This window comes from Sardina pilchardus, chromosome 8 (genome assembly GCF_963854185.1).
Source record: "Sardina pilchardus chromosome 8, fSarPil1.1, whole genome shotgun sequence".
Lineage (NCBI taxonomy): Eukaryota > Metazoa > Chordata > Actinopteri > Clupeiformes > Clupeidae > Sardina > Sardina pilchardus.
In genome coordinates this window covers 155001-167500 of record NC_085001.1, presented here as the reverse complement: position 1 = coordinate 167500, position 12500 = coordinate 155001, and the positions used below count along the sequence as shown (strand labels likewise).

The 12500-nt window shown below is 41.9% G+C and overlaps 1 protein-coding gene across 1 annotated transcript in view; it reads right to left on the bottom strand.

Moving 5' to 3' along the window:
• Window positions 1-7641: 7641 nt before the first annotated feature.
• The window catches only part of dtx1 (deltex 1, E3 ubiquitin ligase), a 45940-nt gene continuing 41081 nt past the window's right edge, over window positions 7642-12500 (bottom strand). Inside the window, exon 9 of the mRNA XM_062542247.1 lies at window positions 7642-12500. This exon is cut by the window's right edge and continues 1233 nt beyond it. The gene's annotated coding sequence lies outside the window, so the exon portion shown is untranslated.

Here is a 12500-nt window from a genome sequence, read left to right as displayed (position 1 = left end):
CTTGTATCGCACTCACTGGAACTGATACTTATGCGATCAGTGTGGACATTTAAAGGTTTTTTTTTAAAAAAAACTATGTAAAGTGTTGTGGTGAGGTGACGCTGATCATTTGTTATAATTTATGTTATAATTTGTCTGTGTTAGTGGACATGTTTACGCTGCACACACACTGACCTGTGTGTTGTTAGTGGACATGTTTACGCTGCACACCTGACACACACACACACACACACACACATGCACACACTGACCTGTGTGTTGTTAGTGGACATGTTTGCTTTCTGAGCTCTCGTTTTATATCACAGCAACAGGAGTGAAGTGGCTTCTCAGTATAGGTGTAGTCTTTATAGGGATTGTACAGTGGTCTCAGTATAGGTGTAGTATTTATAGGGGTTTGTACACTGGTCTCAGTATAGGTGTAATATGTATAGGGGATTGTACACTGGTCTCAGTATAGATGTAGTCTTTATAGGGATTGTACACTGGTCTCAGTATAGGTGTAGTCTTTATAGGGATTGTACAGTGGTCTCAGTATAGGTGTAGTATTTATAGGGGTTTGTACACTGGTCTCAGTATAGCAGCTGTAGTATTTATAGGGGTTTGTACACTGGTCTCAGTATAGGTGTAGTATTTATAGGGGTTTGTACACTGGTCTCAGTATAGGTGTAGTATTTATAGGGGTTTGTACACTGGTCTAAGTATAGGTGTAGTATTTATAGGGGTTTGTACACTGGTCTCAGTATAGATGTAGTATTTATAGGGGTTTGTACAGTGGTCTAAGTATAGGTGTAGTATTTATAGGGGTTTGTACAGTGGTCTCAGTATAGGTGTAGTATTTATAGGGATTGTAGTGGCCTCTCAGTATAGCAGCTGTAGTATTTATAGGGGTTTGTACAGTGGTCTAAGTATAGGTGTAGTATTTATAAGGATTGTACACTGGTCTCAGTATAGGTGTAGTGTTTATAGGTTTTGTTTGTTTTCTAATGGATAAAGTTCTCTGAATGTTTTTGTTGTTTGTATGTATGTTTCTTTTTAAAACAAAGCTGATAAATGTTTATAAAATCTGTATTTTTATACACAAAGAGATGCACTTGTCCTAGAGTGCCACAGCATCCAAGCAATGTTTTATGTTTAGTGTGTACAGCGATAAAGCATTTGATTGTAATGTTGCATGGAATATAGAACTCAAACTCTCCTTAGAATGGAACACAGAGAGGCCTTTGTGTCACGCTACAACAGGCCCAGTACAGTGTGCGTGCTATATTTACCGCTTCCTTCGGTGTATCCAGGTTACTTAATCAAAGGGGAACCTTTCTCATCTTTCAGCCTATTGAACAGACCGAGTGGAATGAGCTTTTTAATGTAGACACCAGAGGCATACATTTACACTTTCATCATCCTTTCAAACACAATGTAGCTCTTTTACCTCAAATAACGGCATCAAGAAAACCTGGTACTGCACTATGTAGCTTTTAATGTTCCAAACAGGAACAAGTGATCAACACACTGGGTTAAACAAGCACCCCCTCAGAGTTAAACTAGTACCCAGTGCATTGTGTACATTTCAGAGTTAAACTACCCTGCTGAAAAAACCAGCCTGACCAGCTAAAGGTGGTTTGCTGGTTGACCAGCTTGTTAACCAGCTTATTTGACCACCCTTTGATGGTTAACCAGCTAGACCAGCAAAACTCTCGCGAAAACACACCTTCAGCTGGTTTACCCAGCTTATGATGGTAATTCAGCTGGTTTTGATTGTCGTACCACCTTAAGCTGGTCATTTTAGTTGGTGTTGCTGGTCTACATTGCTGGTTTTTACTGGCCACGCCAGCTTATGTTGGTTATTCTAGAAAACCAGCTTGACCATCTTTGTCAAGCTTGACAGGCTGGTCACCAGCATGACCATCTTAAACCAGTTGTATCCCAAACGACAGGCTGGTCACACCAGCACGACCAGCTTCCTCAGATGGTCACGCCAGCATGTCTAGCTGGTGGCCTAACCAGCTACACCAGCAAAGACCAGCAATAATAACTGTGTTTTGGGCAAAGACCAGCAAAGACCAGCAAAGACCAGCTAAAACCAGCTACCAGCCTAAGCTGGTTTCTTGCTGTTTTTTTCAGCAGGGTAGTACCCGGTGCATTGTGTACATTTCAGAGTTAAACTAGTACCCAGTGCATTGTGTACATTTCAGAGTTAAACTAGTACCCAGTGCATTGTGTACATTTCAGTGTTAAATGACTACCCAGTGCATTGGGCACCTCAGAGTTAAACTAGTACCCAGTGCATTGTGTACATTTCAGAGTTAAACTAGCACCCAGTGCATTGGGCACCTCAGAGTTAAACTAGTACCCAGTGCATTGGGTATCTCAGAGTTAAACTAGTACCCGGTGCATTGGGCACCTCAGAGTTAAACTAGTACCCAGTGCATTGTGTACATTTCAGTGTTAAATGACTACCCGGTGCATTGACGATTGACAAAAAGGGGGATGTCCATGTTGGGTGACTTTAATAGGAGACGTGGAGTTTGAATTGTGTATAATATTATAGCATATGGGGTGGAGATTGTGCTGATAAGTTGAGTTTGAAAAGGGAGATTAATTGCCAAACTGCTTGTTTTGCCAAAAGCTATTGCTGTTTTGGTGCCTTTGTCTGCATTGTAAATGATTTATGACTGGTAAGGTTTTTGTCAAAAAAATAAAAAGTGTTTTGTACGTCTGAGTCATCGGCCCAAAGTCACCATACAAACACACACACAACATACACACAACATACCATAACACACACACAACATACCCTTAATCCTCAAATCAGTGAGGGGTTAAGTGCATTGCTCAAGGGCACTTCAGCCGCGGTGGACTGGGCGGGGATCTAACCGGCAACCCAGTACACCACAGCTGCCCACAGCTGCCCAGGCAGGGACGCATCTGAAGGATGGTCACTAAACGAATCACCGTCATCTTCTGAAGGCAGACATTCCCCTTCAGAATCAGGGTCAGCGAACAGAAGACCCAACACTTCATTCCTGGTTTACTTTATAGATGCCATTAGACGATAATCTAATGCTAATACTCGTTGATGTTCACAATACCGTCTGTTACAATGGCTCACACGCACACTAGCTCAGCTGATGTTTCGCACTGATTTAAAGCGCCCTTGCTCGAATATTTTGTATAGAAGCATGACGTAATTCTGAGTCGGGGACGTAGTATGACAGGTCTGCCAACTAGTGGCAGGGAGTTTGAACGAAGTTTGACACCCTATTTAACCAAATCGGCCGTTTTATTCAGTACCGCATTTTGTCGATTTAAGTCGACCGTGGCGCCTAGAGGGTTAAGTTTTAAACACTTGTTTTAAACACTCGTCGTATATTGTGCAGTGAGAAAGATTACTACTAAGCTCGTGCTAAAAAGTTATCTACAGAGAACTTACCTGCTGTTGATGGGCCGGTCCAAGGTGTCGGCACGAACTTCACGTAGGGAGAGCATAGACACTTCCCAGACGTCTCGTTCACAGCACAACATCTGGGGCCTCATTTATAAAAGTGTTGCGTAGAAACCATCGTTCTTTGATCTTAGATCATTTCTGAAATGATCGTACGTGTGATTCAGAGAAAACGAACGTACGCACAAAAAAACGTGCGTACGCCACTCTTGCAGTGGCCATTATAAATCACAAATGAACGTGAACTTGTGCGCAGCCGGGTGATTTTAAGTCTCCGCCTTGTAAACGTCCCCTCATCAATATCATTAGCATAGGCTTTAATGCAATCAATGGCTGAGTTGTACCTAAAATACATATATTGAAAACTGTAAAGGCCTATCCTATGCTAACTGATGTTAACCTATGTTTATGTGCTTTTAGTTCAAATAACTAATTATAGTTTTCCAAGCAGTGCTTTCTGGAAAGAGATATGCATCCGTGTCCAACGTACTCTGCTTGCTTTCATTCCTTCTGCTTGAAGTAATGTAGTAGGCAATGTGTGGCAAATGTAGTAGGTTTACTTTGGTAATAGAAAATAGTAGGCTACCTTATGAAGGAAATACCTACATCATAATAATTTAGGCCTACGTTGCTGCACCAGATGGTGTTGCCCACCTCCTGTGAGAATCGACGGGGCTTGTCTAAATCCTGTGAGAATCGACGGGGCGTCTAAATCCTGTGAGAATCGACGGGGCTTGTCTAAATCACTCACAATGTGTGCTTATCTTACTCTCCTCACTGTTTCAAACACGTAGGCCAAAGAGTTCCTGGCAACCTCTTCTGCCATAGTTAACGTTACGTATGTCCCAAAATGCATCTTGCCGTGCACTGTCTGTGTCAACCAGGTGTCAGCTGTCGACCAACCAACCCGGTGATGTCATTGCTGACGTAAATGCAATATGGCGGCGAGCAAAACGAAAAGCCTATACTGTTGTACTGACATGTCTTTTTAAATGATCAACAGTTACCTTAAAGGGATTATCCGGAGTAAAATGCACTTTAGATCAATTTACGGATGATTGGGAGTACATACGTTCAGTTGACATCAAATCATGTCATTCGGAGTAGAGTGAGTAGAGGGTCCCTAAAGCCAAACCGAATCCCGAGGTCTTTATGGTCGTTTAGAGAGTCCAGAATGAATTTAATCAAGCCAGTACCTTTCCGGAAATGTCGCTGCTGCAGCTGGGGAACACTTTAACAACACTTCTGCAACATGCCAGAGAATGCATGAAATAACAACCAGTTATATCTATGACTTTACATCCTAAATTTGACTTGCAACATAGACTAATGAGAAATCATTACACCAGCTGTATCCCACATGACAGGCTGGTCACAACAGCATGACAGATAGATGATAGATAGATAGATAGATAGATACTTTATTGATCCCCAAGGGGAAATTCAAGAATTCCATCTTCCTCAGACGGTCACGCCACCATGTGGTGGCCTAACCAGCTACACCAGCAAGGACTGGTTTCTGGTGTCTTGCTGTTTTCTTTTTCAGTAGGGTACTTTACAAGTTCCATGCCATAGAGCCTCATGCCAATCTTCCAATCTGTTAAAGATGTTGGTACACTTGTTTGAAAAATGGTGTTAAACTTTTTAGGATCTGTAGCCCAATGGGATTTTGGGTCTAAGTTCATGTTTTTATTTTCTTTGATTTTCATTAAAATGTAAATTCATAATGTTTAAAATGTGGATTTAAAAATGTTAGTAATGTTAAAATAATGTTTACTTGTCATGAGAATTATTAAGTTAGTTAAAATGTTTCTTTAATGATAAGTTAATCAGCCACCGGGGTAAAGGTCAGGTGGAAACAGGAAGTGAAGTGCGTGATGGAGATAGTGATGGGAAAAACGACTCAGTGACGCGAACCGGTTCAACCGAGCGGTTTTTGAATGGCGTACCGGGTTAATTGATTCGGTTTCGGTTCGCGGGGGGGGGGGGGGGGGGTCGCACATTTACTCCCTCCGCCATAGTCGCTCCAAAACATGCAACATGCAGCCTCAAAGCGCAAGCAAATGTCTTGCTCTCCTCCTGCCATTTAGCCTTTTAAAATGTTAACAGCCAACACTCACATCTTCTTGACATGGAACGTAACCACCAAGCTTGTCTAATGTTATAGCATACTTGCTTGCACTAACACTATATGGATTTGACCAAGAACAGACTAACTCCTGCTAGGTCTAACCTGTTGTGAATCGGTAGGTCGTAGCCCACCGTATCGTTAATATTCATTCGGCTAGATTATTTTAACAGTTGCCATGCACGAAATACTGCAAAAAAAAGTAGTGATTTTATAAAGACAAACATTGGCTACAAAAAGCACAATTATATCACAGCCTTTTATTTGCAGAGTATTGATGATACATTACATTGGCGATTGACTTTCAACGTTAGTTAGCTCTCACCGACCGCAACCGTTTTTCAACTCGTTCAGTCAACAATTCTCTCGGTCTGCTTCTTGCTATTTGCTATCAGTACCCCATTTCCTGATTGATTCTACCACCACTCCAATGGAGGCGCTGATGAGCTAGATTACTACACACACAGTAGCAGAAGAAAACCACCTAGCAAACAGGTACCACCGATTGCACTGACGCACACAGCTCGTGCGAAGCGCGCCGCCACGAATGTGGTAAAAAAACAGCAGTGAGTCGGTTCATTGACGTGTGGCACTCGATTCTCCCGATTCACTGACACGAATCGGGTTAATTAACCGACTCATCGGTCAGTTCGCCATCACTAGATGGAGAACGAGAGGAGAAGAAGGGGAGACACGAGTGTGTGAAACGGTTCTGCCATGCTGCTAGAGAAAGACTAAGTTTGTAATACACCAACTTACGTTTATTAGTGTGAATGTACATAGACAAACGGACAGTTAGTCTTTATTGTTACTTCACATTAGTGTAGCAGTGTTTTAGAGCGCTTACTGTCGTGTTTTATGTTAAGAACTTTACCGCGAGTACCGCGAGTTGATTCAGAAGAGCTAGTCAGCTCGACATAGCTCATTGCTTCGTGAGAGACTTTGTGAGAAGCTAACACAGCTACTCATCCACGCCGTCTCTACGAACTGTTTGCGACACGAGTATCAGCTGCGAGGAAGACGTCTGGTCATCTGTTCCGCCAGCCCATGCTGCAGTGGAGACAAGGACGACAGCCATCTTGCTATCGTGGTCTGAGTGAGTGCATGCATTTTCTTTTGGCGCTTACGCGCGAAGTAGCCATCTTGTTTCAAGGCTCCTACGCACACAAGCACCGTTTCAGGCCTGCACCGAGCTCCGAACTGATTGAGTATCATTGATATAACTTTATTTAGTTATTGCCGGCTATAGGATTATAGGATTGGGGTTGTTTTGAGAGTGTTTCATACTGAAGTGTATTGAATGTGTCCTATGACTGTGATCTAAAGCCTAAAGCTATTCATTTATTTTTGCTAAGTAAAAGATTTCTATTTTCATTACAATTCATGTTTGTTGTTGATGCTTCTACATTGTAGATATTCTCATTTAGTTAAAAAGGGGTGTTTCATTAGTTCATAGAGCTCAAGCATACATATCAAAACAAAAAACACAATTACTACTTTTCCTTTTAAAAGAACTCAGGGCGTCCCAAAGAGTGAGAAAGAGTGTATTTAATGAGACATGCCCACCACAGCGGCATTGGGGCGCTACAGATCCATACAGTGGGAACTTGAACATCTTGTAAATTAGGATTTCAACATCCTGTGTTGCATGTCTACTTTAAGCTATTTGGATTAAACATGTCTAAGCTAGTTGTTTCTTGAATTTAAGATCTGAGATGGCGGGAGTTTCGTTTAACTGATTCTATTAGAATCAGGGAGTTAGAAAAAACTATATAAAAAAGAAACTCGGACAAATACTAATACAGGCTAGCTGAGATGGAATATAAAGTAGAAACAAGGATAGATACTACTAGCGGCTAGCTGAGATGGTGAGTTTATAAATAAATACAAATAGAGGCTAGCTGAGATGGTGAGTTTATAAATAAATACTAATAGAGGCTAGCTGAGATGGTGAGTTTATAAATAAATACTACTAGCGGCTAGCTGAGATGGTGAGTTTATAAATAAATACTAATAGAGGCTAGCTGAAATGGTGAGTTTCTACAGTGGAAAAGAAAGACAGAAGGACATAGAGGCCAAACCAAGCGCCCCCTGCAGGTGGGGGCATTTATTCCACAGGGAACAGAGACACAGACATGCAACAAGGTCATAACAGTTCAGTTATAACAGGTATTCATAATAACAGTTCAGTTATAACAGGTATTCATAATAAGCCCTTGGAGTATTGTCTCATCCAACAATGATTCTTAATTGTAGCATAATATTGTTGCCATTGCTTTTCATACACCTTAAAAAAAAGTTCACCCTCTCCTTAACCTCTCTGAACCTTGTCGCAATTTGATTGGCTGATTTCCTCTACTATAGAGAGAACATGGTGGGGGTCTGTGACATCATAATCTGACATCACAAGATAGCGTCTACCTGCAGCCAGTCAGCTCAATAACCATAAGAGTCAGCAATGACCATAAGTAACAGAGTCAGCTCAATGACCATAAGAGTCAGCAATGACCATAAGAGTCAGCAATGACCATAAGTAACAGAGTCAGCTCAATGACCATAAGTAACAGAGTCAGCTCAATGACCATAAGAGTCAGCAATGACCATAAGTAACAGAGTCAGCTCAATGACCATAAGTAACAGAGTCAGCTCAATGATCATAAGAGTCAGCAATGACCATAAGTAACAGAGTCAGCTCAATAACCATAAGAGTCAGCAATGACCATAAGTAACAGAGTCAGCTCAATGACCATAAGTAACAGAGTCAGCTCAATGACCATAAGTAACTGAGTCAGCTCAATGACCATAAGTAACAGAGTCAGCTCAATGACCATAAGTAACAGAGTCAGCTCAATGACCATAAGAGTCAGAGTCAGCTCAATGACCATAAGTAACTGAGTCAGCTCAATGACTGTAAGAGTCAGTCAGCTCAATGACCATTGATAACCGAAAGTAGGAGACAGAACGAGATAAAAACAAGAGGGAAAACAGCAAGGCATTGCTTTCCTCTCATGATAAAAACATTCATTGATATTAGTATTATCAAAACCAAAATGAAACAATCTTAGAAAAATAAAGTCATGAGAATCAAATAGCTCCAGAGATCAGCTACATGACACTATTCCTCAGTGGTGCTGCAGTGTCCATAACTGAAGCAAAAAACATGAAATTCAATTCAAGCAAGGCCTCAGAAGACAAAAGACTCCTTCAAAAAAGAGGCTCACTTTAAAATCAGACACAAGGATCCGGAAATTCAAACGCTCCACTGCACAGAGACGTGACCTACTGTAGATCTCTAAACGCTCCAGATATGACCTACTGCAGATCTCTAAACGCTCCGGATGTTAAACGCTCCAGATGTGACCTACTGCAGATCTCTAAACGCTCCGGATGTGACCTACTGCAGATCTCTAAACGCTCCAGATATGACCTACTGTAGATCTCTAAACGCTCCAGATATGACCTACTGTAGATCTCTAAACGCTCCAGATGTGACCTACTGTAGATCTCTAAACGGTGCAGATGTGACCTACTGTAGATCTCTAAACGCTGCAGATGTGACCTACTGTAGATCTCTAAACGCTCCAGATGTGACCTACTGTAGATCTCTAAACGCTGCAGATGTGACCTACTGCAGATCTCTAAACGCTCCAGATGTTAAACGCTGCAGATGTGACCTACTGTAGATCTCTAAACACTCCAGATGTACTCTACACCTTGGGAACGCACTGGTCAATGCGCTCCTGATTCAGAGGGATCATCAGCTGACCAATAGTGATCAAGAGAACACTCGACTCCCAATCTCCGAAAATGATCAAAAGACTCCCGATCTCCAACACCGTGACCCGTGTCCGTCCTCCATTTCAAAAACACAAACGGAGCCATCAGGATACACAAAGCCTCACACTTCACCCAATACTCAAACTAACTCCTCCCGAGCCACCAGGATACATTACAAAGCCACACACTTCACCCCAAGCAGGTGCTTTCTTTAACTACTTCTCATGCGTTTAAAGGGTCACCCTGTCTAAAACGTGCCAGAGTAGCTGGGCCTCTATGTTAAATATGTTAAAGGTATGCGGAACACAGACATATCAAACTCACAACAGAGCTAGAGTTTTAAATGCATTAAAAGAAAGAAACTCACTTGTGACGTCATACACACAAACACAACATCCCTGATCAGTAAAGACGTTTGTAAGCAAAACACACAGCCCTGATTGGTCGGACCAGACAGCGGGGTCCGTAAGCCATTCCCAACACAATCACGACCCAACCTGAAGCCTTCACCCCATTCCCAACACCATTATGACCGGACCTGCCAAAGCCTTCACCCCATTCCCAACACAATTACGACAGGACGAGCCCTCTCCTACCACCACTGTCACCCCGTGGCACTCTTCATGTTTCATCTGTAAATTCATGAAATGATGTTTGTGCACAAACCGTATGTACGGCAGCCATTCATAACATGACTATGCAATAAAATAGTTGAGTAATGTTTTAGCATAAATGTTCTCTTCATATCATTGGAATAAATAATGCATTTATTTATCTTTGGACACAGGGAGCGGCTGCCAATTTTAAGGGATTTTCCTGAAATCTGGAAAGGTTCATGACCATGTATCTTTTCTTTGGGCTGCTCCTCTCATATCAAAAGGAGAGCAGTAGAGGGGTGCAGCTTTGCCATGCTGATACTTTTCCCATTGGCTCGCCTCTAGCATGACATCACAATGAGGTGGACACTTTAACAATTCCATCGTTAACCTCCTTGGTTTAAAAATCAACTACACAGCTTCTACATAGACGAGTAGAGACAGCAGCCAACACTAAGTCTACATTGTGTAATATTGGAGACAATCATTCACATGACATACATATGTATTTCAACAGTCCCTGACATTTTGCTGGCAATTGAATTTTTTTTATTATTATTATTCTTTTATATTACCAGATTAAAAATAATAAAAGTTATATCATATTGACATGTGCATAGGAGAATGTTATTGATGTGCGTATTTATTTGTAAATGCATCCGAGTGGTTGTTTGTGTGTATATGTATGTGTGTGTGTGTGTGTGTGGTCACAATTGTATCACGAGGAAGTATAAAAAATAAATTACGCTTACACTTGTCATTCAAAACAGTTTTCAAAGTTAAATCACACTTGTTAATGTATGCGTATATATGTCTGTATATTTGTATGTAATATATATATATATATTGATCTTTATATCGAAGCAATACAAGACACTTTACAAATGTTTACATAAAAAACTGCTGATACTGTAGAGGACATCTCAAGACAACCACGTCAAACCTGTGGACTGGAAGAGGGAAGCTCTGCACTGCTGGGATGGTGGAAGACTAGGATCGAGGTTAGGTCAGGTTTAGGATTAGCTAGCTAACGCTAGCTCTGCACTGCTGGGTCGGGTTTAGGATTAGCTAGCTAAGGCTAGCTCTGCACTGCTGGGTTGGGTTTAGGATTAGCTAGCTAGCTGGTGGAAGACTGGGATCAGCATTTGCTCCATAGACCGTACAAGAAATGGACAAACAGACTCTGTGGGAGGGGACTGAAAAAAAATAGTTTACTTCCCATCGTATGCGCGCAGACTTTGTGACGTTAGCCATCCTGTAACTTGCTGTAACTGGTCTGATAGATGGGTCACACAGAAATTTGCCATGTGTGACATCGAGTTTTTATTAGGTTTACTTGCCTCTAGGTCATGGTTTAACCTATCACACAGTAGGCTACCGTAGGCTACATAGCTTTTTCACTGATCTTGCTAATGACTTTCCGTCATGGTTTTCCTGCAGGCTGGACTGAGCTTCTTATCCAAATCTTGAATGAATGGGCGTCCTATGGGGTTAGCCTAGCGTTGATATCACCAGCTCCAAACATGTGCGTGTTAGCTGGGAAGCGTTGATATCACGCTCCAAAGGTGTTTCTACTTCCGGGAATTCGCCTGCCCCCTTGATTTGCCTAGAACAGCATTTTATAAGAGCTCTTCTCCGAAGTCAACAAGAGCACTGGCCACCTCCTCCTAACCTAACCTTTCACCTCTAACCTTTCACCTCTCACAGCACTGGTCATCTCATCCTAACCTAACCTTTAACCCCTGTCCTCTCACCAAATAAGAGCACTGGCAACCTCTTCCTAACCTAACCTTTAACCCCTGTCCTCTCACCAAATAAGAGCACTGGTCATCTGTTCCTAACTTAACCTTTCACCTCTTACCTCGGCTCAAAACCAACACTATTCGAATGGATGTGAGAGAAACAGAGAGAGAGAAAGGTGTATTTGTGTGTGAGAGAGAGAGAGAGAGAAAGAGAGTGGTGTGTGTGAGAGAGAGAGAGAGACCTGGGGGGGGGGGGGGTAGAGAATGGAGTGGTGAGGCGTACATATTGTTGCATCACTTGTCCCCACATTTCAAGAAAAAAAACATGCCAAATAAATGTTGCCAGTTCTGAAACCCACTAAAGCAGTATTATCCCAATAGTTCTCAAATCCCCTCTAAAGCGGTACTATCCCAATAGTTCTCAAATCCCCTCTAAAGCGGTACTATCCCAATAGTTCTCAAATCCCCTCTAAAGCGGTACTATCCCAATAGTTCTCAAATCCTCTCTAAAGCGGTGCTGCTGCATTTGGATCATTTGTGTTTTAACACATTCAAACAGGCAGATCTGAATTCTCAATCTTAGTGGCTGTCTTCATCCGTGAACACAGAAACTCCACAAACACTCACTTTTCTGTTCTACTTACAAATACAGATTAAACACACTCTTTTCTGTTACAAACCTCTTTCATCCCTTAAAACCCATCAGTGAAAACAGCAAATCCCTTCAACACAACACAGCTCACAGGTGCGTGTCTGTATTCTAACCTAAACCTCACAGGTGTGTGTCTGTTTGCATGTTGATGTTCAAATCTCACTTT